Genomic DNA, 6587 nt, shown 5'->3' on the forward strand with positions numbered 1-6587 from the left:
TGAAAGCTTCGTCCTTTCCACCATAACGGCAAGAATGGTAGGATGTACAACTCTCTTGCCCATCAGAATTATGCACAATCGGCAGACCACGATGTCCATGAACAATGTTAACCTGATGTGTAGGAAGGAACTGCAGATGCTGGTTTAAACCGATGATCTTGCTGCCCATTTGGACCTCAGCAGGGGTACGTTAAACTTGCTTGGAAGCAATGCTTTTGTTGTGACAGTACGGAGTACCAGCCCCTCTAAAGGCTAAATAGATTCTCAGATTTTTTATATTACAAAAAGATGATGAAAGTTTAAAAAATAAAATGTATTAATTAATTTTAGGCCATTAGGCCCTTAAATAATGTTTAAGAAAGGACACAAAGTGCTGGAGTAACTCAGCAGGTCAGGCGGCATCACTGGAGAACATGGATAGCTGACATTTCGGGTCAGGACACATATAAAGAAAAGATCTGACCCGAAACATCACCTTCTACAGATGCGCCTTAGAATGCATTTTTTTCTGGATGCATCACAACATGGTTTGGGAACAGCTCCATCCAATACCACAATAAATTGCAGAGAATTGTGGACACAGCCCAGACTATCACACAAACCAACCTCCCTTCCATTCACTCTGCAGGTAATTTTCAGATTTGTTTAAAAGAAAGTTAAAACCATAGATTCATAGAAGCTCAGAAACAAGCCCTTGAGCCCAACTTGACCATGCCAACCAAGATGCCTCATCAAAGATAGTCCCACCTGCCTGCATTTTGCCCGTATCCCTATAAACCTTTCCTATCCATGTACCTATCCAAATGTCCTTTAAATATTGTTATGGCACCTAGCTCAACTGCCTCATCTGGCAGCCCATTCCATTATCCCACCACCCTCTGTGTGGTGAGCTGTAGGCAAGGTGTAGGTATAAAATTATGAGGCAAAGTGGGTGGACAGTCAGAACCTTTTTCCAGGGGGGAAATGTGAAATACTAGAGGCCACAGCTTTAAGGTGAGAGGAGCAAAATTTAATGGGCAAGTATTTGATAGTGGGGCTAGTATTTTACACCGATGGTGGTCGAGTTGGTAGATATGATAATGGTGTTTTAAGGGGCTTTTAGATTGGCACATGGATATGTAGTGAATGAAGGAATATGAATCACGTGCAGGCAGAGATTAGTTTATCTTGTTATTATGTTTCGTCATGGACATTGAGGGCCAAAGGGCCTGTTTCTGTGCTGTACCGTTCTACTTTCTATTTAAGTGTTGTTTATTCTCTAGGAAAATTGCAGATTATCCCACCTTCGGTAAGAGATGTGATTAGAAATAGGATTGCATCCTGATCTCAAAGCTTTGGTTCCTGGACACGATAGCCTTTTTGGCCTTTCCTCTGTTTTCCAAAGGCAGGTGAGCAAAAAGTCCACACCTTGACAGAGGGTGGAGTAAGAGAATGGCCCTCAATGGGACCCCAATTTGGGGTGGGACAGTGGCACAGCAGTAGAGTTGCTGCCTTGCAGTGCCAAAGACCCAGGTTTGATCCTGACTATACAGGGGCTATTTGTACAGAATTTGCACGTTGTCCATGTGACTTCTTGGCTTTCCTCTGGGTGCTCCGTTTCCTCCCACGTCCCAAAGTGTGGGTTTGTAGGTTAATGGGCTTTTGTAATTCCAGAATGAAATTACTTTTCTGAGCCAAAGAAAATGTAAAACATCAAAACTTGATATATCACAGCTGGTACAGCTGCTGCCTCACAGTGCAAGAGAGCCAGGCTTGATCCTGTCTGTGTGGCATTTGCACGTTCTCCCTGTGACTGCGAGGTTTTCTTCGGGTGCTCCGGTTTCCTCCCAGATAACAAAGTCGTTAACGTAGGTTAATTGGCCTCTGTAAAATTGCCCCTAGTGTGTAGGGAATGGATGAGAAGGTGGGATAACATTGAACTAGTGTGAACAGGTAATCAATGGTTGGTATGGACTTGGTGAGCAGATAAGTCTGTTTCTATGCTGTATCTTTAAAGTAAAACTAAAACACATTTTGTGGGTGACATACACTTGGTCAAACTGTTTTTTAGAACCCTAATGCCCGCAGCATTTTTCTATATTAAGTGATTTTTAAATTGTAAAGTGAGATGAAGTACATTTATATTTGGGGCTTGTGTGTTTGAAATTCTCCTCTTTGGAATATTAGAAATTTATTAGATCATTTCATCTGCTGTCAAAATGGTGAAGTGTGATCATTGCATTAAATGACAGAAGGAAATCTGTTCTCCGGCATATTTTGCAAGATTTTTTAATCATGAAAATCATTCCCTAATCATGGGATATTGCCATTATTCGTTGTCTTTACAATCAGAAAAGTGAAGAGGATATGTATGAGTTTTGCAAAGGCTTTTCCAATTTTGGAAAAATCTACATATATACAGCAGGAAAAAAATTCCTAATGAACTTTGGTATTATCCTGAATTCACATTGATGCTACAATTTGATGGCCATTTTTTTTAGTAAGCATTTTTTTCTGTGACTTTATATATTCCTCGAGATTTTTATTGTATTTTTGGTCTTTTGTCTGAAAATTTGCTACATTCATCGATCAGTTACTATTGGTCATACATCTTTGACTTTTCTGCTTATATCTGCATTAAAGCTGTCATTTACGGCTGTTTCTTTCCCTCTGTATTTGACAGCACTAGCTTTCATTAGCTTTTATCTTTTTTCTTCACATTATGATGTAATCTGTGCAAAGTGGCCTGGTTCCTCAGTTCTGATATGTAAAATTTGCAACATTTTTTCGAGACGGGTCATTGCCCATTTTTGGTTCCTTTCTTTACTGAGTACCGTGCTAAAACTTTTTTGCAGATGCTGACTATTCAGGAGCAGTCTGTGGCTACACGCAGAGATGTGGAAAGAAGAAAAGACCTTTCCATTTTCTGATTACCATAGTAACTAGAACATTGCCCACTGCTTGTCACTTAAATGGGCAATAGCAAGTTAATATAGTTTCCTGTGCAGTCAAGCCCTCTACTGGAGATTGTGGCTTGCGTGACATAGGGTTACTGAAAGGCCAATATGGTTGTTTCAATTAAAATCGAGCATTTTGCTTAAAATAATACCCATTTGTATCCATTTTGTTCACTATAAAACAGCTGCTGTATTCAAGATGATAGCGTGATTGTTTAAAGTGCATCATGTGATAAATTGAACATGAATTAAAGAATGTTTTCAATCCGAATTTAGATCAGGAAACCCTAAAGCAATAAAAAAAAGACACATAATGCTGGAGTAACTTAGCGAGTCAGGCTGCATTTCTGGAGAACACTTAAACAATATTATGTGCAAAGACATCCAAATAAGCACATTCATATAAACATTATGCACAACACTTAGATTAGAGATACAGCATGGAAACAGGCCCTTCGGTCCACCGAGTCCACGCCGACCATCGATCACCAATTCACATCAGTTCTATGTTATCCCCCATCTTCTCATCCCACACACGCTAGGGGCGATTCACAGTAGCCAATTAAATTACAAGCCAACATCTCTTTGGGATGTGGGAGGAAACCGGAGCATCCGGAGAAAACCCACGTGGTCACAGGGAGAAAGTTCAAACCCCGCACACAGACAGCACCCGAGATTAGGATCGAACCCAGGACTCTGGTGCTGTGAGGCAGCGGCTCTATCAGCTGCACCACTCTGCTTAAAACAAAACATGACACAAAATAGAGGCATTATTTCCAATAGTAAAGTTAACTATTTTTGAACTAATTGGTATAATGTAATTATGACACATTGCTATTGCTCACCACCTTGTCATTTGAGAAAAACAACATTAACAACATTATACTTCTACTTCAAGTGATCGAATAAACAAACACATTTTACGATGAACTATTTTACTACATTTTAAGCAAGCAAGTAAACCGGGATACAGATTTGTGGAACAGAGGTTGCTATTCACACATCACAGGCCATTCAGCCACCAGGAGGTAAACATGAACATCAGATTGGAAACTACTTGATCTTACATTTCAAATTAGCACACAAAGTGCTGGAGAAACTCAGCGGGTTAGGCAGCATCTTTGGAGAAAATGGATAGGGAACACTTCAGGTGGGGACCCTTCTTCAGGCTCTCCTTATCATCCAAGTAGTTTTTTTGAGATTTATAACTTGCTGTGAATCAAGATCAAATAATGATTTAAGATGAGAGGGGCAAGATTTAATATGAACCTGAGGGGCAGATTTTGCACTCAGTGTGGTGGTATATACAACGAGCTGCCAGAGGAGGTAGTTGAGGCAGGTATTATAACACCATTTAAAAAACACTTGGACATGTAAATGGATAGGAAAGGTTTGGAGGGCTATGGACCTAATAGAACTAGTGTAGATGCAGCATGTTGGGCCAAATGCTCCTGATTCTGTGCTGTATAACTATGGTTTATGAAAAACAAATTAACGTGATTTTAATTTTCTGTACCTGCATTAAAATGAACAGCAGTTTTCAGTGTTAACCTGGTCCCTAGAATTTTTTGGAGGCACGAGGAATTGCAGATACTAGAATCTTGAAGCAAAACACAACGTGCTGGAGAAACTCAGGTCAGGCAGCATCTCTGGAGGGAATGGACAGGTGACGTTTCGGGGCCGATTCCTTCTTCAGCCTGATTGTTGTGGGGGTGAGGGGGTGGGGGGGTAGGTGAAAGCTGGAAAAGAGAGATGAAGGCGGGTCAAAGCCTGGCACGTGATAGGGTGGATACAGTTAAGGGGGGAGTTTGATTGGCAGGTGGGTGGAGTAAGAGACAGAGGCTAGGGATGTAAAGGAGACAAAAGGGTGTCAGGTAAGGAAACAGGAGTGAAATGTAAAGCCAGAGAGGGATATAAATGGAAGAGGACAGGGGAGAGGCAAAAGGGGGGAATAAAGGAGAGATGATCCCGAATCCCTCATTTCCCTTTTATCCCCCTCCCCTCCAACCCGTTTCACCTGTATCCCTCTCTCATCACCTGTCCTTCCCTCCACAGATTCTGCTTCACCCACTGAGTTCTTCCTACATTTAGTGCTTTGACCTTAAATTTTAGGTTTGAATCTTTCTGATTAGGTTTCTGCCCTTCCGTTGAACCAAATCACCAATGACATCTTTAATATTGTGATGTGATCAACCCCACCTCAGTGTTCACAGGCTGCCTACAGCTTATGAAACGAGATCTCCCTTCAATGTCTCTTCTGATATCCACTTTGGTAGGACCACACTCTCCTCATTCCATTCCTTCTCCGACAGTCAGCAATGCCTTCTTCTATCCATACCACTTCTTTTATCTTAGACACTTTTATCTTGGATTAAGATCCAGCACAAAAGCAATTAAACACACTTGTGGTGCGGCATGGTGGCGCAGCGGTAGAGTTGCTGCCTTACAGTGTCCGAGACCAGGTTGAATCCAGACTACTAGTGCTGACTGTACAGTTTGTATGTTCTCCCTGTGGCCTTGTGAGTTTCCTCCGGGTGCTCCGGTTTCCTCCCACACACTTCTCCCAATTTGTAGGTTAATTGGCTTTGGTACAAATTATAAATTGTCCCCAGTGTGTAGGATGGTGCCAGTGTACAGGGTGATCGCTGGTCAGTGCGAACTCCTTGGGCTGAAGGGCCTGTTTCCATGCTGTATTTCTAAAGTCCAAAGTCTAAACAAGGAACTGCAGATGCAGGTTTACAAAAAAGGACACAAAGTGTTGGAGTAGCCCAGCAGGTCAGGCAGCATCTCTGGAGTACATGGATAGACGTTATAGAATCGGGGTATTACATATGCTGTTGTGCTGCTGCAAGTAAGAATTTCATTGTTCTATCTGGGATATATGACAATAAAACTCTCTTGATTCTTGACTCTTGTTTTAGCTCATCAATGTATTTGTGCAGTAATATACCCAACCATAAAACATACTCAATTTAGAAAACATATTGACACAAAAGTCTGCAGAGGAAACATGTACAGTAGCTGCTGTCAATATGATAAAATTGTCCAAAGTAATTAATCACATTGCCTTCATCATGTATCTGTACACTGTACCTCGGTACACGTGACAATAAACTAAACTCAACTCAACATTAAAATAATTGTTTAAATTTTTTTTAATGTAAATATGCAACATAGGTATATTTGTTCAATTTTTCCACCAAATTTCTTCCATTCCCATTTCCATTCCCATTTCTGAAGTTGCTGCTCCCTTGCTGGATGACTATTTTTGTTCAAGTGGAACCGTTGACATGATGGATATGAGCAATATACTCTTCAACATTAAGCTAGAGATTGCATTAACCTTGCAATAAAGTATTCCATTCCATTTCATTCAACATTAAACTAGAGGCAGCATTAACCTTGCATTAAAGTATTCCATTCCATTCCATTCAACATTAAGCTAGAGACTGCATTAACCTTGTGGTCAATTAGGAATTTTGGTCCAGTGAGCAGTAACCTCAGTTGACTTTCTTTGCCCTGACCTGGAGACAGTGAGGTCAACTGTTGAAGCCACAAGGAACGTATATACTGGTTTAGACAAAAAGACACAAGGTGCTGGATTACTTAGTGGGTCAAGCTGCATCTCTGGAGAACGTGAAGCAGGTGACT

This window comes from Rhinoraja longicauda, chromosome 7 (genome assembly GCF_053455715.1).
Source record: "Rhinoraja longicauda isolate Sanriku21f chromosome 7, sRhiLon1.1, whole genome shotgun sequence".
In the NCBI taxonomy this organism is placed as follows: Eukaryota; Metazoa; Chordata; class Chondrichthyes; order Rajiformes; family Arhynchobatidae; genus Rhinoraja; species Rhinoraja longicauda.